Genomic DNA, 22741 nt, shown 5'->3' on the forward strand with positions numbered 1-22741 from the left:
AGAGAATACACAGCTACTTCACCTGCTACTGTCACCATTTTGAGAGCTGTCATTTTCCACTGAAATAACTCAAGTGGTATCAACCAGCTGCGGACTACAATACACTGGCCAGAGATATTTTTGTTATAATTTGAAATCAAAGAATTTGTCATATTAGCATTGTTACTTTGTGTAAAATCTTATTTTTTCATTCTTTTATTTCAGCATGCATACCTGTGATCCTAGATGAATCAAAGCCTTATCAATCCGTTCTGAATCTTTAAAAAATTTTCATCTAGCTAGAATCTAATTCAAAATGGACCAATTTCTGAAGCCATACTGCTTCAATGGTAACCCTTCAGTGCCCGATTACACAGACCATTGGACACATTGGCTGTGTATATTCAACAACTTCATGAGGTCAATCAACTGCCCAACTAACAAACTAGACTTTCTTACCAATTACATCTCTCATCCAGTGCACAAATTAATAAATCGTGACTCATACTAATCGGCCATCGCTAAACTCCAGTCTCTTTTCGTAAAGCCCTCTAACAGACATTCTAGACATATTTTGGAAACCTCTAGGCAGGAGTTTGGTGAAACGATTGAGGATTTTTTTTTTTTTTTGCAGAAGCAAGATTCACTTACGGTGGATTGTCACTTTGAGGTAGTAACAGTCGAAGATCATTGTGACCAAGCAGTTTGTGACACCCTCATAACAGGCATTAGCTCTCATACAATTTGACAACAACTCTTAAAAAGGGCACTCAATTTGAAAGATGCTGCCGACAGTTTGTTCTCTAGAAACAACCCAGAAACAAGCCGAATCTTATATCAATCTCACATCATATGTGTCATCACTCAACCATCGGTGACTTGAGGTTTCTTGTACCTCCGAAAATGTTTTGGCTGCAGTGGGGGAAAAATGTTTCTTCTGCTGTAATCAACGACATCCACAAATTAGATGTCCTGCCTGTGATGCGGTCTGTTCAAGCAGCAACAAGAGGGGACATCTCCAACTAGTCTGCCAATAAAATCGCTCTCCTAAGAAGAGGACTTCTACTTGTGAATCATGAATCACATCTGTTTTAACCGCTACTTCACTCGATTGTCTGTCGAAAGCCATAATTAAACTTTCGGTGAATGGAATAATCCTGGGGACTCTAGGGGATACTGGTAGCTCAGCCTTATTAAGCAGCACATTAGGTCACTGCTATGCGATAAGAGCATATGAAGGGTTTACCTACCCGCATTCCAAACGTTTAGTCTTTTGTTCTCTTTGCTCAGTACTTGGCTACAACTTTCTCAAACTACACTCAAAAGGTAGAAATACCCTTTGTGGGTCACAAAGACCCCCCCTCTCTGTATGTGCCGTAATGGCGTCCCATCTTGTTTCTTCACCATTATTCGAATATTTATCGCCTGGTTGCAAACCTATTGTTGCAAAATCCAGAAGACACTCACCAATCCATCAGCAGTTTATGCAATGCAAAATTCATGACCTAAGAAACGGTGTTATCAAACGGTCTCACTCTCCCTAGAAAGAACAGGTCCTTGTAACCACTAACGATTGACACAAGAAATGTCTTGTCACTGACTAGTCAGACCATCAACCGGTTCACATGTTTATCCTTTACCAAGAACTGATGAACTAGTCGAGGGGAAAAAAAAAGCAGAAATTCACAGCTTTCGAAGCCTGTGGAAATCTATATAAATTCTGTCATATTCCATTTGGCATAACAAACGGTGTATCATGTTTCCAGCAATTGATAGACAAGACAATCTAATAAAACGCAAAAAGGTTGCTGACACTTGTGTATGTCGATGACATCACTTTGTGCGACTGTAATATGATGGAACATGATTAAAACCTTAATCGATTCTTAGATGTTGCTAGGAATTGCAGCATAAGTTTCAATGAGAACAAGAGCATTATGCAAACTGAGAGCACCACCCTTTTAGGGTATGAAGTGTCATTTGGAGTTGTAAAACCAGGTTCTGAACGCTTCTGTGCTTCGAGACATCTACCTCCACCACAAGATGCTAAATCACAACAGCAGGTTGTCGGAAGGTTTTCATATTATGCTCAATGGATTCTTTGCTTCTCAGATAAAATTCGACAGCTAGCACAGAACCAAGTCTTCCCTCTACCTTAATCTTGCTTAGCGGATTTCACCAACCTCAGAGAAGAACAAACACGCTTCACTTACAGCAATTAATCCCAACATACCTCTTTACCATAGAAAGATAGGCTTCGGACGTTGCCCTGGCTGCCACTTTCAATCAGAATGGCCACCCAGTTGTTTTCTTTTCAGTCAGCGAGTAACATTACTCCTCAGTCGAAAAAGAAGCAAATACCATCATCGAAGTAGTGCGTAAATGGCATGAGTACCTTATCGGTTCTGCTTTTAAACTCATTACAGACCAATGCTCCATAGCTTTCATGTATGACCTGAAACACTCAAGCAAAATAAAGAATGAGAAGGTGAAATGTTGGAGGATCGAACTATTAGCCCTTACATTTGATGTATTATACCATACAGAGAAACCTAATGCAGCCACAGACACACTTCCTTGAGCGATTTGCTCCTCGATTAATTCAACCAGTATACGAGACCCACACGTTTTATTGTGTCATCCAGGCATTACATCATTTTGTACGTCTGTATAACCTCCCTTACTCCAAGGATCTTCAAACTAATAGGAATTGTTCCATCTGTGCAAAATTAAAACAGATTTTTTTTTTCATCCCACTAATTTGAAGCTTGTTAAAGTGACACAATCATTTGAATGCTTAAGTGTTGACTTTAAAGACTAGAAGGGAGGAAATAGTGTTGCTGCATCAACTTGCCTCAAAACCACAAAATGTAGCACCTAATACTAATGACTTATCTCGCCAGACATAACATCTATACAACCAGATGCCTCATTTTAATCGGGTTTATCCAAAGAACCTTGTGAAACCTCACAAGCTGATACAACGCTTGATGAGAACGTACTAGGACACATACTTAAACAATGTGTCTATCCCTATCATCTAAGAAACAGAGATGCTTAAACTTGAACCTTTGTAGATCATTTGATAACTCCTCCCTGAACTCTTTCCACTCGGGGTGAAAGTCATAAGCATTGTCACTTTGTGTAAAATCTTAGCAATTTTTCATTCTTCTAATTCAGCATGCATAACTGAGTCTAGATGAAATAAACCCTTATTAACTGGTTTTCATTCATATTCCATGTTCTGAATCATTACAGAATTGTTTCACCATAGAGTTATATATCAATCATTTAAGTGAGTGGAGGTCTTAATTCCAAGTTATATTGTAAAATAATTCAGTAAACAAATTCTAACGCACATCCAGAATTTGCGTAAATTATTTCTTGCAATGAAGAAAAAAAAAAAAAAAAAAAATGTAATATACAAAGTAAACACATATGTTAAAATTTACTGCCATCTTCTATTATATAAAGAGCAGCAGCTGTATGTGTGTTTGTATGTCCATCTAAAAGTAAAAAACTACAAAGCAAAATCCCACAAAGTTTGGTATATTCTTGATCAGTGTTGCCCTGTATAATTGATATCTAAAATGTTCTTTGGGGGTCCACTCGGCCAGGTTTCGTCAGGGGTGGGGGTGGGTCAACAATTTCCAATGCTATATGTAATATAGAGAGGCGACTGACTTACATTATGATTATTATAAATATTATTTTCAATACAAGAGATATGAAAAAAAGTGGAGGTACCAGAAAAATCAGGAAGAGGGAAGGAGAAAAAGACAAATTGAGAGTTTTAATATAAAGATGTTGCACACATTTTTTAGCCTTTTTTTATGGTCACAAGCAATGCTGGGTAGTCTTCGTTTTTTTATGGAAGGAGGTCTTTCTAAGGATGACTGAAACTTAGTTTTGAGATTGTCGCTGTAAGATAGATCAACAAGTCTTTCATCTTCATTCACACTTACATTGCTTTTACAAAAATTAAAATAATGTCCCTTTTCCACCCAGTCTGCCATAAGCACCGAGACTCGTAAAGCAAGAGTCAATGAACGAAAAGCCTTGAAATGTGCTGGAGGTGTCTTTTAAATAAGAAATAAGTTTAATGAAATATGTCAACACGTGATAACTCTGCTGCAGTATTTTTAAAATTATTTGGTTCTAAATTATTATAATTCTTTTGTTGGAGGTGTCTCTTGGATAATACCTTAAACGGAAATTACAGTAATGTATTCTATTTTCATTTCATTCGTAAACATGGGAGGGGAATTTATCTTCAAATATCTTTAATTTCGAATTAGAGGTACAGACTTATACTAAGTAAATATTAATAAGTCGTTTAAACCTCCTTTTTTAAAAAAAAAACAAACAAATAAAATAAAAAAAATAAAAATGGAGAGTAGACAACGCATTGTGGATGCGTTATCGACAGCTCTCATTACTCTCGCTTCTCCTTATTTGTCCCTCAGTCCTCATTTCGAATGAGTGATTTTTCTGACAAAGGGTGAAGAAAGAGCAGCTTTTCAGGACGGCAGTACTTCGTGAACAGTAGCCCGAGAGGTCGGAAATCTGTTTCTATGTCTATCCTTATGGCCATGTCACTAGTAAGGGTGCTGGAGGTAAACGTTTTATCTGGGCTGACGTTATCCACCTGATAGTCAGGGACCCGAACCTTGGATTAACCACTAAGGAGGCTGCCCTATCAGCAGATGCAAAGTACTGGAGCTGCTGTATGTATGGATTCTGGACCATGCAGTAGTTTCTGGTGGGGTCTCTCGATGCCATACTAGTGAGTAATTGTTACGGCTTTATCTTATGTACAATAAAAAAAATAAATAAAAATTTCCTGTCTTTTTCTCTCCTGCTTTCCCTCTGTCCTGCTCTAACCAAGTCTGTCGACCCGTTCCACAAATCCCAAAATCCTCAACATGAAATATCTCCCAAAAAAAAAAAACACGAATAAACCTAGAACCGCATCCTCCAACGTAGACCCTTACTACCATGTCTCCAACATCAGGGGTCTACGTTCCAACCTTCCAGAGGTTGAAACACAATTACAGGAGACAAAACCGGACATATTATTCCTAAGTGAAACTGGCATAGGGCCGACCACTTTCCTAGATGAGTTCATAATTAAAGGATACTCTAACTTAACATCTAAATCTAACCCCCAAGATCACCATGGGCATGGAATATGTGCCTACATTAAAGATGGCTTTCCGTATGGTAGAAATATCTCCAGTGAAGACCCTAATTTACCTTATATGTGCTTCCGGTTTGCACTTGCTTACACCACTGTATTTATATTTGCCCTCTATCGCCCCCACAACAGCGGAGTTGCTCTCTTTAAGAGCATATCTGAGAAAGTTGACCACGTCCTGTCTGCTCATCCTTCAGCTAACATCTATTTGACTTCAATGTCCACAATGTTGAATGGCTGACCCACTCGAACAACACAGATGATGAAGGGAGGTTCTATCATGATTTCGTCATTGCCTATGACCTCACCCAGATTGTTCACAAACCCACCCATGTGCCCGATACTTCCAGTCAGTACGTTAGCCTTCTAGACCTTTTTCTCACAACTTCCCCATAGCTATGTTCATGCTCCGTTCTGTCTCCTCTAGGATCTTCCGACCACTCGGTTGTATCAGTTAAGATAAAAATGAAATGCAACAAGTCTTCAGACGTACCTCTCCACTGTACAGTATATGGTTACTATATGGCTGACTGGGATAGTTTCCGTACATTTATATCTGATCTACCTCTGCATTCTATGTTTTAAAAGGATGTGTCCTCTATAGTATCAGACCTGACCGAATGGTTAATTGTAGGCATAGATTGATTCATACCATCTAAAAAATTCCAACAAAAACCTAACAGCCAGCCATGGTTCTCCCCAGAATGTGCTGCTGCCATCACGCACAGAAATCACTTTTTCCATAGCTGCCAACGTAATAGATGTACTAAGACTAAAGCTGCTTTCAGGACTGCCAGCAACCACTGTAAAAGAGTAATTAAAAAATGCAAGAGAGCTATATGCTCAGTCCGTTAAATTCAAAGTAGCTGAGCAGTGGCTGGGTTCCCACCAGTTCTGGCAAATAGCAAACAGGATCCTGAACAGAAGTGTGCATTCTATCCCAACCATCATCAATAGACCTGAGATTATCTCGTCAGTATCAGACAAGGCCAAACTATTTGCCAAGAACTTTGCAGCTAATTCTACCCTATGCGACGAAGGCCATCAACTCCCCATATTTCCCCCTATAACAGACAACACACTATGCAACATACAAATATCTGTGCGTGAGGTCGCTAATCTAATCAAGAACCTTGATTCCAGTAAAGCAACTGACCCTGACGGTATTCCGATTATAGTGCTGAAAAAGCTCCAACCAGAACTTGCCCCCATACTTACAAAACTGTTTAAGCATTGCCTTAAGGAGAAGTGCTTCCCAACACCCTGGAAAACCTCATCAGTATGCCCTGTATTTAAGAATTCGGGTGATAAGTCGTCTCCCTCTCAGTACGTACCAATAAGTCTTCTGTGTGTCATGAGTAAGTTGCTGGAATCCATATTAAATAGAGAAGTAGTCAATCATCTCAGCAGAAATAACCTTAGTGACATGCAACATGGTTTCCGTTCTGCAAGATCTACAGCAGATGTGCTAACGGTTATATCTCATAGGATTAGTGAATCGCTTGACAAAGGCTTCCTCTCTAGGGCAATTGCTCTTGACATATCAAAAGCCTTCGATAAGGTATGGCATAAGGGCCTACTTCACAAAATTTCCAGCTACAGTATAACTGGAAATGTTTTCTCAATCATTAAATCATTTCTCTCTGATAGGCTCATAAGAGTAGTGGTCGATGGGCAGAAATCAGACGTCCTCAGTATTATCGTCCTCAGTATTAATGCTGGAGTCCCTCAGGGGTCCATCCTGGACCCAACTCTCTTCCTGATCTATATCAATGATCTCCCAAAACACATACTTAAATCATTCGTTGACATCTATGCTGATGACACAACCATCTATGGCAACACATCAAAGGCCATAAATGACAATGATTCTCTCTCCTCTGATCTCGAGCGTGTGGTACAGTGGAGGAAGAGGTGGTTGGTTACTTTTAATGCATCTAAAACCAAACTCCTATCTTTACATCATCAATGCTCTGATCCCGATCTGGCATCAATTAAAATGGGTGGCTCTCGTCTAGAGGAAGCCCCATGTTTTGATGGGCTTGACCTTTACTTCGGACCTGAAATAGAACACGTACATCAAGTCTATTACCAAGCTCGGGTTGAAAAATGGTAGGATCCGTCTACCGCTCCAGAAAATATCTCACTGCTGATGCAATTCTCTATCTATATGAAAACCAAGTACGTCCAAGGATGGAGTACTGCTGCCACATCTGTGCAGTAGCTGCTAAAATTAGCCTATCCTGCCTTGACAGAGCACAAAATAGGCTTCATGGCTTAGTGGGGGATGCCCTTTTTTCTTCCCTGCAACTTCTCTCCCACAGGAGGGGACGTTGCAAGCCTGTCTTTATTTTATCATTACTTCCACGGCAAGTGTTCGTCTGAGCTCCGATCCCTGGTCCCCCCCTCGCCAATCTTTCACGAAAAACACCCGTCTAGCTGAAACCACTGTCAAAAATTTTCCCCACTCTTTATCTGTGCCAAAACCAAAACGTAGATTCCATGAACAAAGCTTCTTTCTTAGAAGTGCACGCCTGTGGAACTGTTCTGTTTGCCTGTTTCCCTCCCGACTTCAACCTGGATGTCTTCAAGTCCAACATAAACACATTCCTGATGAACCGGCCCCTTAAGTAAGACACTTTATTAAATCTCAACACTAATGTACTTTACACGCAATAACCCTCATCCCTGAGTGGCTTCCGGGCCTTGATAAGTGGTGACCACCTTATAAAAAAACAAAAAACAAAAAAATTAATTTTTATTTATTTATTTTTTTATACAGATCACAAGTATTTCATGGACCACCGGTTGGCGATCACTGCCCTATGTCATCCTTGCTGTGTCAAAGGTTCTACATAAATTTGGTACAATTGTTTTTGTTAGTTTGGGAGCTTATAAGTCTTTGTATGTTCAGCTAAAAATCCCAAATTACAAAACAAAGACCCACAAAGTTGGTATATTCTTGCTCAGCGTTGCTCTGGATGAATAATAATTAAGATTTAGAAAAACAAATACTAATTTTTTACCCTAAATTGGCACAGAACGCATCAGTAAGGGTCGGTTTTGCATACATTTCATGTACTAACTAAAGAGAAGTAACTGATGTGTTAGTCAAGGAGTTATTTCCCTTACATTGACTAATTCCTCAAAGAATCCATATAAAAGAATTGTGTTCTAATAGAGAGGAATGAACGGAGGAGAAAAGGGAGTGGAAAGACTGAGAGGAAAATGAGGGATTGAGATAAAGAGTGATAAATAGAAAGAGATAAAAAGCTTACACTTCTACCCCAGGCACCGCTAAGTAGCCCTGTTAGTTAAAAAATCTTATATTGTCCTTACAGAGTTATTTCTTTTAATTGAAACAAAAATAACCCTGAAAAAAACTTGAAATAAACAAGCCGAGCATGCTGAGTTCCCCTTCACAAGTAAAAAATTTACTTTTTAAAAAAAATCCAAAGATTGAGAAAAGTGTGAACAAACGAACGATTTGGGGGCAATTTTACCCCTACAATGTCCCTGGGGGAAAGGGTGGAGCAACCAGAGTTATCCTAGAAAATCCGCTTTGGCATAAATTTACTTTCACCATGACTAATGTTTGAGCAAAATTTTAAAAAATCCAAGGCATGATTATTAAGAAAAGTGTGAACAGAAGTTTATTACTAGGTTCAACCCTTCTTTTGTCAGGGGGACAAATAACAGGTATGACAATGGTCCAGTAAATGCTGATATGGATAGAATACCTGAGCATGCCCACTTAAATCCTGTTGCAGCAAAATGGATATAGGTATGCAAAAGTCAGGGTCTCAGTCAAAGGGAATCAGAGGTTTTGGGAAGAGTCAGTCTCCGAGTCTTAAGAATGTTAGGAGTCAAAATCAGATTTTTTATCTCCAAAGAATCAGGCAGTCTGAATATTGGAAGACCTTAAAAATAAAGCATCTGAATTGTGAAAATTTAAGAAGCAGTGTTAGGGTCGAACCATATATATTCTAAAAGGAAGGCCTCCTATTTTATTTAACTCAAAAAAGTTAAACAGCTACGCAGACAGGAGTGGTACCATTAAAATGAACACTTGTGCTCCAGAATTTACTTTTCTACATCATCAGTACCATTCTCAATGCACTTTTGCCAAGAATTCAAATGATGCACCTCAGCATCTGATGCACGTTCATGACAGGAATTGCTTTCTTAGAGTCTCACTGTCAATATCTGCAACAGAGATTAAACTTTCAGATCATGAATGCATAAGTTCAGTCATCATAACAATGTAATTTGCAATCCTCTCTGATCCATTCAAGCGGAATAAAAAAAAAATAGGAGGCATTACTTCTGAAATGCCCCACGTACCTTCTCTGACTCTGTAAAACCTTGATAAAAAATTTTAAAAGGTGGGATTTTCTACAAGGCTAGATGCTACATATTAGAGGACCCTACGTCAGTAGCAATTGCATTAGTGTGAATTTTGATAAGGGTCACATTTAGTGCATGCAAGGACGGCCTTGATCTGCAAACAAAGTAGAGAGAAATTGGAAAATTCCAATAAAAAAAAAAGAAAAAAAAAAGAAAGGCAACTTCATAGACAGATAATTTGATCAAATCTTATTCTGAACAAGGAGAGAAACAGAGGAGAGAAAGAGATAAGGAGAGAGAGAGGGAGTGCTGTCGGTTTTGGAATAGTTGTTCCCATCCCCATTATAGGATGAGCGAGTGTATTATGTACATATACTGGAAAAAAAATTAAAACTAAAACCCAAAGCATTGTTAGACTCCAATAATTTCGTATTGTCATTTTTAATAACTTTTACAACTACTGTAATTTAAAAAAAGACGATTGCAACAAGAAAAAAAAAAAAAAAACCCAGATGTCACCATCTACTGAGCAACAACTTACGACATGTCAACAAAATAAGACTTCGGCTGCTTGATGGTGATCAGATATATTTTGTTTTGGTTAGGAATCAAGAAATTGACCAACGTTGTGTGTGGTACTACTATCTGTTCGATAGAACCAGTTTCACTGCGGATGTTGGCAACCTTTACTAGATCCCTCCTGTAAGTACCTAATTCTAGAAAGAACAGGAGAAAACCAATATCAGCAATGGAATTGTTTTAGTCAAAAAACTTGCACCATATCAATTCATACGAATTTGCTGTTTTACTAACGTTTAATATTTTGATACTTAAAAAAAAAAAAAAAAAAAAAATTAAAATAAAAAAAAATAACTCCTCATTGCTGGTATCCACTCTACCATCAAATTTTCGATTATAATTCTGCCGTGAACAACAGAAAAGTAGTTCTCGCATGACCAAGCACGAAAGATGATACTATATAAATAAAACAAGTAATAAATTCTTAAATGTCTTTTGTGTTTAACATAGCATGTTATTTTTTTTTTTTTTGCTGTGGTTTAACTACATAAATTATTTACTCAAGTCTGCATACAAATATTTCTCAAATTTTATTCTTCACACCAACTCAGCTAGAAAAAAAAAACAACGTTTTTACTTTAAACTCTGGAAGTTGACAGTGGACTAACGACGGGTCAAGTTCAAGTCCTGTCGGTTCCATAATGCTACATACATTATGAATGTTGAAAACTGTTAGCAGATAACTGACTGACCTTTTGTCTATGTTGGCGACCTTCATGTGGTACTTCCTGCAAATGTTTTAGTTCTTTTATTTACAATTGAATTCTTTAGATTTTGTGGTACTTGTGCACTTTTGTTTCCGTGCTGAAATAACATTATTTTGAAAGCCGTTTTTAACATGAGGAGGGGAGGATGTTTTGCAACTCTTCTGTGCTTCCACTTAATTTAATAATAATTAAAAAAAAAAAAGAAAAGAAAAAAAAGATGATGGTGGAATTCGAATTTAACATGGAAAAACTATTTAAAAACAGTGCGGTAACAAAAGTGCATAAAATCAAAATAAACAATGAAACTTTGAAAAGCATGTCCTTTTTAAGATAAAAAAATGTTATAATATACACAGGGTTCATACAGATTTTCAATGACCAGTTCCAAGAACTTTTCGAAGCTTATCAAGCCCTTTTAAAGACTTTCTCTAGACAAAAATCAAGTTTAAAATTTATAACTAGCCCAGATACACGGCGTTGCCCGGGTGTTTGGAGGTGTGTTGAGCAAAAAAAAAAAAAAGTTGTAGTAAGCAGGCAGGCACTAACCCGTACCGCAGTAGGAAAAGAACGTAAAAATGCGACATCTTTGCTGTTGTGCTCATCGCCAAACAAGTGACGTAGGTTTAAATTAAGGCTAGTCAATTGAAAAGAGGAGATGACTTTCAAAAATATCGGCAAAAAAAGTGACACCACCCTATAGAAAAGTGCCCAGTTGAGGGTGAAGAAATTAATGTTTTCAGCCAATTTTTCGATATTTGTCGTCTGAAGGATCGCGCTTCAAAACGATACTGATCTCATGAAAATCCGTCGCCTCTGTCGAAAACATACAAACATGCATACATACGGGTGAGATTTATATTATAGATCAATAATATAATAAACCAAAAAGCTAATATTGAAAAAATACTTTAATACTAGTATTTCGATTTTGAATTTCACTTCGACTACATCTGTAAAGTATATTGATAACATTGAGCCAAGATCACAGTGTAGTATCTGTTCTGATGCTACACTTCAACTTTTCTGTTTTCGGTCGGTGGAGGGGAGATCCTTCAGGAGTGAAACAATTTTTATTCTCATCTAAATTTCTCCTTTTGGGGGAGCTAGATTTTCTCCACATTAAAAACCGACCTTGTGTCTAACTCTGCTCTCGTGGGGAGGCAAGTAAATAAGAACATCAAGTAGTTTCGTGATAAATGGGTGTAACTTTCGTAGCAACAATACCGGAAATAATGATGCAATTTCAGAAGAATGTATTTTTTTTTATTTTATTTTTAATATTCTAACAAATTTTGTTTTACTGAATATGAAAAAATACGATTTTCAAATCTTTTCAAGACATTTCCTCTTATTTCCAAGGCCTTTTCAAGAATATTTATAGAAATACGGTTCTTTCTAGACAAAGGGGCAAAATTCAAGGTTTTTTTTTAAGCCAATGCATACCCCTGTATATAGTATATGTATATTAACCGGTCCATTTGGCATAATGCTAAGTCTGACCTAGATTCCATCATTGGTCAAATCACAAAGAATTAAAAGAACTGAGAGTACTTTATACTTTCTTATTAAACAGTCAGTTTTATAAGGAGGGCATCAGAGGTAAGTGGAGTAATCCTGAAAACAGTGTCACACTCCCCTACAACTCTTCGATCCAAGATCAAAGTGTAGTGTTTGTTCTTCGGGTGCTACACTTCAACTTCTTGTTCTCTCAGTGGGTGAAAAATCCTTAACGACTGAGACAAATTTTTATTTTTGTTCCTTTTCTCAAAAAAGGTAAAAAAAAAAAAAAAAAAAAAAAAAAAAAAAGACCCTGGTATCTAACTTTTCCGTGGGGAAGCATTGTAAACAGGAACTCTGAAGTAGCTGATAAAAAGGGAGCCTTCAAGCCGCCCTCAACTATGGCTGACCAATTCACTTTTTATCGATTTAATACTAGACTTGTGACTTTGCTTCTACGTACGTAAAACATGAAATGCAAGAAAAGCAAGCAAGAAATATCTGATGTCACTTGTTGCCAAAGATTTGTAATTTCAAAATGAATTGCTCCACAAACGGATTAACCGTCATAAATAAAACTTAATAGAAAATCTTGAGTTGTTCCTATTTACAATGCCTCCCCACGGCACAGAGTTAGACACCAGGGTCGTTTTTAAATGTGGAGAGAAGTAACAATAATAAAAAATTGTCTCAGTCGTGAAGGATTTCTCCTCCACTGACAGGGAACAAGAAATTGAAGTGCAGTATCTAAAGAACAGATACTACACTTTGATCTTGACCCGAAGGCAAACTTGTTGATGAGGAATTATACTTTGACCATTAATTTGATGTAGAAGAAAAACAATCCCAATCCAAAAACCAAAATACTTGGTGACCCTTGAGCGTGTCGAGAAGGCATTGGGTATACCAGAGAGAGAGAGAGGGGGGGGCATGTAAATAAGTAGGATAGTACTTGACAGAAGTTTCGAAAGTAGCAGAAAATAAACTAGACTCTGGAGCTGATACAAGTCATTGTAAACACATATCATTTATTATGAACTTAATGTTTACGTCATTGCTTGAAAAATTGGGGGTTTTTTTAATAGTTTATTTTAGTGCGTCTTAACCTTTTCGCTGGAGCGGAAGCCCATGGAAACTGGCTCCCACAACCCCTATGCAATAATTTAGTTGTTTTATGCAAAAAACAGCATTTAAAAATTAAACGAAAATACTCATTTTAGTGCGATTCTTTTAGCATTGACTATAAAGTAGGGCTAGGACAACAGCATATTCTTTCCATTTCCTTGACTCGAGTATGTATCCGTTGATATCTTATGCTTTTTATATACAGTGATATGGTTCCCGGTTGATTAACTGTGTCGGATATATACTCGAGAGTCAAAACAACAAAAAGAATATTCTGTTGTCATTACTCTATTAATAAGAATATATAAAAGCAAGCCTAATAGCAGCAAGAAAATAAATTTATAAAATGTAGCGAGTTTAATTATGTAAAATTTAGTATAATTAATAAATTTTCTCTAAAATAGGCATATAATAAAATAGATTTTCAAAACTGAATTTAATATTCTGTTTATTTGTTCTGTGTTCTAATTTAGAAATTGCGGAATTCCTGGACTGTACTGGCGGCACCCTAAGGTTCCACAGAACCCTGGTTGAAAAGCACTGCTTCATTTTATAAAAAAAAAACGAGAATGGATCTACTTACTATGCGTCCTTTAAATGGATTTATCTCTCTCTCATGGTGAGAAGATTTGAGACAAGGATCGGAAATGGAATTCAAGAGCTAGCCAGGAGTATTCTGGCCTGCAACAAATGCCTGGGTAGTCTCGTCGGCATTCCCCAGTAAGCGATTAGCAATAAATTAACTTCTCAAATACAGAAGACGGAGCCTGGGAATGCTGACCTCCTATAACTGTACAGGACCAGCAATACACTGCAGTCAACAGCGAAAAGGCCTAGACTTAATTTTGGTGCCGAGGAGAAAAATCCCAAAACTAAGTTGCGTCCATTAGACATAGATGTTACATTTCTGAAATTTTTTAGATGAGGATTGATTATTTGGATTACTTGGATTCTTCCAACTAATATTCTCATCTTGAGTTTTATTTTCACATTTTGGTCAATGGACTGTGGTGTGATGGATAAAATACTCTGTAAAATTCAGTTGTAAAGTTACACTCTTTTGGAGGTTAAAAGGTTCAATCCTCTGTGCGGCAACACTCAAAATACAACTGCAAATTACTTAGGACTTCGACCCAGTCATCGGTGATGAAATGAGAGCATGCTATCACTGGATTCAATAAAGGGTTCTGTTCGAAATTCCATGCAGATTCAAGTTTGACAAGCTACACCACAATGTTGCGAAATTAACACTCAAGATGAGAACAGTAGTCCGAAGAATCCAAATAATACGAGATATACATGTATTTCATAATGAAAATGTTATGAGAAACTTAAGTGAGTTAAATGACTGACAGAGCCATTTTTAGAGATGCATGGACACATCTAAAATGAAATTCAATACCTGTTTGTTTGTTTTTTGTACTGAAAATACCATTTCAAATTTAAGCATGACATAAATAATCAGACAAAACCTCTATAAAAAATAAAAATGTAAAAAAATTTTTTTTTTTTAAATATATAAAAAATAAAAATAAATGCAAATTCTAAAGCTTAACAGATGAAAGGGGCATCTAATACATCTAATACATGTTGAAAATAAATTAAATTTTTTTCCATTTAAACAAAGAAAATCTATTATATAATCTTTGCATAGAAAAAAAAATGTCTTTTAATATCGTCTGTTTTGTGGCATATCAAGCTTTCTTGGTTTAAATTAAATTAGTTTTCATTTACTTTATGTCCAAAAAATCATTTGTAAATACAATATTTTTATTTGAGTAAATTTAATTGCAAAGATTAGGATAGTGAAACTCTCTTATATATATATATATATATATATATATATATATATATATATAAGTGACGGGACAATTCCAATATTTTTCCTGATTCCGATACAATTACCGATTCTATGCTAACTTCCTGATTCCGATTCTTTATAAATCTCTAAATATTTAACTATAAAGTTGTTATTTTTCTTGATTACTGTAAAAAACAAAATGTTAAATGTGCAAATATTTTCTCAAACATAAAAAACACACTTGTGGTAGGGAGCTATCTATAGATTTAAGTTTTACTGGTAGTTTAAAATCAATAAATATCCCTTGTTATATTATTACCAGCAATGGAATATTTTGTTTTAAACAAAATTAAATAAAAAAAAGATTATTGAAATAATTGGTTTTGTCATCAGAAAATGGGCACAAATTTTTCTGATACTGATTCCAATACTCCCAAAAGTCTGATTTTTTCGATTCCCAATTCTGATTCATCCTAACGCTAATATATAACTGTGCGTTGCTTGTGGGAAAGAATCCCAGTAAAGTGCTCAATTATAAAGAAACATTTCAATATAAAAGTATAATATAGATATTTACAAAATTTTACAGAAGGTGAGAAAAACATTGCAAAAGAATTTGAAACCGGTAGTACTGATGTTTTAAGTCTTTCTGCAAATTTAAAAAAATTTATACACATATATATAAAATTGATGTGCGTTGGTTATAAGGCCTAGTTACTAAAAACATTTTGATTCAAATAGATTAAACTGATTGTATCCTTCTACTCTAGATTTTCACAGTAAACTGAAAACAGAGACATCAGTGCTGCCAATATACATCATTATCATGTCTCGTTAGATTACCAAAGTTAAGCAACATTGAGCCTGATCAGTAGCAGATGGGTGACCATTTGGGAATACCAGGCACTGTATGTAGGAGGATGTCGACAGCTCCCTTAAAGAACTGTATAAACAATGTCGTTATCTGCCCTAACTGGTATATACATCCGACTGGAGGCAGCTTGTGAATTTTATATTCCCTAGATACTTCTTCCTTCAAGGGAAGCCGGTTTAACCCGCTTAGGGTTAGCTTAATATACATCAGGTAGTAGATGTAATATTTGAAAGACGCTTTAATCTTTTATGGTTAACGATAGATATCTCCGAGAAATAGAGATGTTGCTAAAATATGGTTAATTATTCCTTTAGTCTTTAAAAAAAAAATAAAAAATAAAAATAAAAAAAATGGACCATGGATGCTAAAAGATTAATGTTGAAATACAATACCTATACTGTCCTTATTTACTAGCCCACCCCCACAAGAGAGCAAATCTAGACAAAGCCGATTTGTAGTGACTTTGAATTTAGGCGTGTGAAAATAAGATTAAAAGAAAACGGAAGTTACGACTTAAGCGACAAAATCGCAATTCTCCATTTGCGTCCGAGTCAGAGGTTAGTACAGTAAGTTGCGTCAAAGAAATAAAATTGATATAGCAGAGACGCGAGAGAGAGTTTTTGTCTGTTTTCCCGACTTTCACTATCACTACAAGGGTTGGCTAGGAAGATGCAATTCTAAATGCATTTGCTGTAGTAAAAAAATAAATCGCGTAGAAAATAAGGGTTATTCGTTTTTCTTTTTAATGGCTTCCATTATTTTTCACCAATAACTGAATTGAACTGAACTACAACATTATTGCTGTTTCCCCACACTAGCATGAATCTTATTCATCAGCATCGCTAACAAACAAACCACAATAACCAGCAAAAACAGCTAAAACTACTAGCACTGCTAATAAACTTACACATCCGTCTACGAGTGGCCTTCGGGACAAGATCAAAGTGTAGTATCTGTTCCGGCAGATGCTGCAAGCTATGACTAGCTATGACTAGCTATGACTAGCAAAGACCAGATGTGGGGGCAACCCCACATGCCTGACCTTTAACCAGCTCCCATTTCCCACCTCTCGGGAGCTGGTCCCCTTTTTCCCTTCCCCCTCCCTTCACTCCTCACATTAAAAATTGGCCTTGTGCCTAATTTGCTCGGTGGGGGAGCAAATAAATACCATCTGTTCCGGCAGATACTGCACTTAAGATAATTTGTACCAGTCAATGGAGGGGAAACCCTCTATACTGGGACAATTATTATTTTTGGTAACCAGAGTGACCCCTTTTAGGGGAGCTGGTTTTTACCTCACATTAAAAACGGCCTTGTGCCTAATTTGCTCAGTGGGGGAGCAAATAAACACCATCTGTTCCGGCAGATACTGCAAGCTATGACTGGCTATGACTAGCAAAGACCGGATGTGGGGGCAACCCCACATGCCTGACCATTAACCAGCTCCCATTTCCCACCTCTCGGGAGCTGGTCCCCTTTTTCCCTTCCCCCTCCCTTCACTCCTCACATAAAAAATTGGCCTTGTGCCTAATTTGCTCGGTGGGGGAGCAAATAAATACCATCTGTTCCGGCAGATACTGCAAGCAAAGACCATATGTGGGGGTAACCCCAGATATCAGACCTTGGTCAATGTAGGGGCAACCCTTCATACCAACAGTTACTATCCAGCTCCCATTTCCCACCTCTCGGGAGCTGGTCCCCTTTTCCCTCCCCCCTCCCTCTCTCTCCACATTAAAAAACGGCCTTGTGCCTAATTTGCTCAGTGGGGAAGCAAATAAATACAATCTGTTCTTCAGATGCTGCACTTCTATTTCTTGTTCTCTTTCGGTGGAGGAGAAATCCTTCACGACTGAGACAATTTTTATTTTTGTACCTTTTCTCCACGTTAAAAAACGACCCTGGTGTCTAACTCTGTCCCGTGGGGAGGCATAGTAAATAGGTACATAAAGTAACCACGAGAGAAAATCACGCACACAAACTAATATTAACGCAGTGCAACTGCAACGCAAACACCAACACAAAAATATCTTCCTCTAAATAAAATATTTGTTACGTTTACAACCACTGCTTTATTGCATTTCATTTGTTCGATCATTTGAAATGTAGGCACCTCCAAAAGTCACCACAGAATTACCCCCCCCCCCGCCCAGATATATGTAAAATGATGTAAATTTATTATCAATTAATATTATCAATATAACTTTTGTACCATCTAAAAGAAGGACAAAATAAACTTAGTAATAATTTTGGTAAATATGAAGAATTACTCCACCCTCGAACATTCCTTTAAAATTACCACTCTTATAGGTTTTTGGGGTCGCTGAAAACGAAATTAACGTTTAAAATTACGGCAAACAAGTAGTTTCCAAGATATGAAGAAATGTTAGTTTTAAAAAAGTGGGGGATCACTTTTCTATAATAATTTAACGTTAAATAAGCACCCACTTGTGGCCACGATTATAGTTTTCGGAAAATCCTTTAAAATTACCACTAACTTTTAAAATTCCAGGAAACAAGTAGTTTCCAAGATATGAAGATATGCACTCACTTTATGGTCACCTTTTTTGGGGGGGGGGGATGCCGGTTTGTTTTTCGTTCTTTTTTTTGGAGGGGAATATTCAATTATAGAACTTGTATAGTTTTTTAACAGGTGCTTATGCAGTTTAATTAACTGTTTTGAGCAGGAGAACTGTTTAATATTTTACAAAAATTCTGTTTACATTTGGTGGGAGGCGGTGGAGAGGCGGGGCGGGGGTGTTGTGGCGGTGTGGCGGCCGCCATCCCTCCATCCCCACCCCTCCACCTGATCAGCCAATCTGATCATCGCCATTATTTATTTGTATATGGCCATCAGAGCATATACAAATAACAAAAGTCTATATTCTTAATTTCAAGATGTTGTCCATCTTTTTTTCTTTTTGTACACAAAGGCATCACCACTGATCAAGGCCAAGAGGCTACTCGAGGATAAAGATTAAAGAGTTAACAGTAGACAATTGGACAATAAAGTAATCGTTAGTCATGGAAATTCGGTAAATTCGTTAACGTATATGGAACGGCTCATCAAAAACTTGTTTACGTTAGATTTGAAGACAACCATATTGTAGTCTGCTGGAAAGCAGGAAAACGGAAGACAATTCCATAGGCGTGCAATTCTAAGAAAGAAGCTTTGTTCACGGAGTCTACGTTTAGGTTTAGGCACAGGTAAAGAGTGGGGGAAATTATTGATAGTGTTTTCTGCTAGACGGGTGTTTCTTGTGAAAGTTTGGCGAGGGGTGGGACCATAGATTGGAGCTCAGTCGAGCACCTGCCAGGAAAATAACGATAAAGCAGAGACAAACTCGCAACATCTCTTCTGTGAGATAGAGGTTGCAGGGAAGAGAAAAGGACATCCTCTACGAGGCTACGAAGCCTATTTTGAACTCTATCAAGGCAGGATAAGTCCTTTCTAGAAGCTCCTGCCCAGATGTGGCAACAGTACTCCATCCTTGAACGTACCTGGCTCTTATATAGATAGAGAATTGCATCAGCAGTGAGATATCTACTGGATCGATAGAAGGATCCCACCATTTTTCCAGCGGCCTTGGCAACAGATTTAATGTATGTGTTCCATTTAAGATTAGAGGTAAAGGTCAAGCCCAGAAGCTTGTCAAAACATGAAGCCTCCAAAACAAGAGCCATTCATTTCAATTGATGCCAGAGCGTTGATGATGTAAAGATAAAAGCTTGGTTTTAGATGCATTAAAAGCAATCAGCCACCTCTTTTCCTATTGTACCACTTGCTCAAGATCAGAGGAGAGAGAATCAGAGAGAACTTGGTTGTCTTAGATGTGCTACCATAGATAGTAGTGTCATCAGCATAAATGTCTACGAATGATGTAAGGATGTGATTTGGAAGATCATTAATGTAGATCAGGAAGAGAGTTGGGCTCAGGATGGACCCCTGAGGGACTCCAGCATTAATACTGTGAGCTTCTGATTTCTGCCCATCAACCACTACTCTTATGAATATATCGGAGAGAAATGATTTAATAATTGAGAAGACATTTCCTGCTATATCGTAGCTGGAGATTTTGTGAAGTAAACCTTTATGCCATACTCTATCTTACCGTCTATTTTTTTTAAGCAGTTTATATTTATTTATTTATTTGGTACGTGCAAAATGAATAGTTGATACTCAAAAATTCAAAATGCAGGAAATTAACTAATTTTAATGAAATTTTCAGTATTTATTAAATAATGATCACGGAATAAAATGAACCCATAATTAGTCGCGTGACTGTCCGTCGGTCTGTCCGTAACATTTTTGTGCTTGGCCTTTTTGGTTAAGATCAAAGGTCTTTTGTTAATAGATGCTGTTCTTAGCTTTTTAAGCTTTTCTGGGCCAAGATCAAAGTATAGTATCTGTTCCGGCAGATACTGCAAGTAAACACCATATGTGGAGGCGACTCCACATATAAGACCTTGGTCAATGTAGGGGCAACCCTTCATACCAATTGTCACTATCCAGCTCTCCTACTCCCCGGGGAGTTGGTTCCCATTTCCCCTTCACTCCTCACATTAAAAATCGGCCTTGTGCCTAATTTGCTCGGTGGGGGGGGGGGATAAATACAGCTTTTCTTGGCCGTTCTGATACATACACCGCGCGAGGCAGTGCTGTTCTGGCGATACATTCTCATGCCCGGAACACCTGACGAGCTTCTTGGATAGGCGATCACAACTCCCGAGACAGCGCCCACGCCAAAACAGGCGGCAACAACCCCTGCAACAACCCCAGCTCCAAGGAAAACCCAAACCACCCAGGACGCCGAGGAGGAGGAATGGAGCACGGTAGTGAGACAAAAACGGAAGCCCATAATCCCTTCCGCTACCGTCCCACCACCAGCCCAAAAATCGAGGCAGCAGCCTCTGCAAATGCAGCAACAATAACAGCCACTGCAGCCGATGCTGTGGAAACAGCTGCAGCAACAACTACCGCAGCAGCAGAAGCAGCAACGACACCAGCTAGAGCAGTAGCAACAAAAACAGCCGCAGCAACAACTAGAAGAGCAGACACAACCAACGGTCCCCACACCAATCGAGACGGGAATCAAGCAGAGAAAAGATACATCCCCTGAGGATGAATCCGCAAGTGAGAGGGGGAAGAACTCAACGGTTCATTCGAAAGAATAAAAAAGAAAAGGGGAAGAAAAGGTGGCCCCCATTCCATGTGAACATACACCATCCCTAACAACAAAATCCACTTCCACCTCCAAACCAGACACTGCACCAACACCAGACACCGCACCAACACCAACACACAAACACCAGTCCCCACACCAATGCAAACTGAGCCACCACTCTAAAAAGAAAAGGAAAAGAATGAACTGAGGCAGGGGAGAGACTCCTCTGCCTCTCACAGACCAATCAAATTAAAAGCCCTTGCCCCCGAGGAACTATGTTATGTAAACCCTCTATCTGTGGCAACAGACATTTTCCATCGGCAGAGGAAAAACGTAAAACCTCTGCTCGATTACAAACAGATACAGGGGAAAGATGTAAATATCCCCTCAAATTTCCTGGACGCCCCACTCCTAATAACTTTTGTCAGAACTCCAGAGGCCTGCAAGACCAACTTGTGGACAAGGCTGCAGGCTGCTGAAGGGGCGTTTCCGGGAATCAAACTGGTGAAGAAAAATGACCTTTCTCTTGACAAACTGTCAAAAAAATGCAAGGGAAGAATCCTAGCATTGGTCCATCCGTCACTCTACAGGGCCATGAAATTAATTTACTCTTTGGATGTCAGCGGTATTGCAAGAGAAGGTCAGGATATGAAAAACCTAACCACCTTGAGCATGGCACATAACGTCGGCGTCCTCTCCCTGGCTGACTTTGGAGCTGAGTGTGACACACCCTAAGGTAGGTGCCATGTCTTTGAATTTGGCTAGTTTGAATGCGAGGGGCTTGAGATAATCGGGCCAGGCAGCTCGCCTCTGGCACGACCTCTTGTCCCTGGGAGTGGATGTGGCTGCGATTCAGGAGACGCATTTCATTTCCTCTGTGGACTGTCAGGTGCTGGCCCGAGATTTTGAGGTTTTCTCAGCATATGGCAGCCCACAGGGGAAGGGAGTTTCCGTGCTGGTTAAACGTACTCTGTCGACGACGATTAACGTTGTTCATAGGGATGCGGTGGACAGGCTGGTTGTGGCTGATGTTGCCATAAAAGATTGTGTTTCGGGTGATCGTGGTTCATGCGCCCAGCACCGCTTGTGAGAGGGTCTCATTCTTCAGTCAGCTTGACGCATTTGTAGATTATCAGAAGCGGGTAGTGCTAATGGAGGATTGGAACGCCATCTTAGATCCCGAGATAGATAAGGTAGGAAGCGATGCTAGAGGATTGGAGAGGTGCGAGTCCAACCTGGCTGATCTGATGGCTAGATGCGGTCTGGTCGACAGGTTTCAGGTCGAGCATCTGGGGCAGGAGATGTGGACGTGGACCAATAGTGTTTCCTCCTATCCAAACACTTACTTGGACAGGATATTAGTTAGGAGAGGCGAAGTAGACTTCTTATCTTGTCCCACGTTCACTTGGTTAGGCCAGATGGACCATAAACTAGTTATGGCCCGGCTGAATCTAGGAAATAGGCCTAAGTTAG

At 38.4% G+C, this 22741-nt stretch overlaps 1 protein-coding gene and 1 long non-coding RNA gene across 5 annotated transcripts in view; both read right to left on the reverse strand.

The window, feature by feature from the left end:
• Nucleotides 1–22741, reverse strand: part of LOC145260408 (rho family-interacting cell polarization regulator 2-like) — a 589420-nt gene that overhangs the window by 550497 nt on the left and 16182 nt on the right. The gene's annotated exons all lie outside the window — the stretch shown is intronic.
• LOC145260407 (uncharacterized) lies at nucleotides 4131–15008 on the reverse strand. Its single transcript, XR_013864287.1, has 2 exons — nucleotides 11470–15008; nucleotides 4131–10789 (listed from the first exon to the last, which is right to left on the reverse strand). It is a non-coding gene; the product is annotated as an uncharacterized LOC145260407 (long non-coding RNA).

This window comes from Euprymna scolopes, chromosome 36 (assembly GCF_053919585.1).
Source record: "Euprymna scolopes isolate OS-2025 chromosome 36, ASM5391958v1, whole genome shotgun sequence".
Lineage (NCBI taxonomy): Eukaryota > Metazoa > Mollusca > Cephalopoda > Sepiida > Sepiolidae > Euprymna > Euprymna scolopes.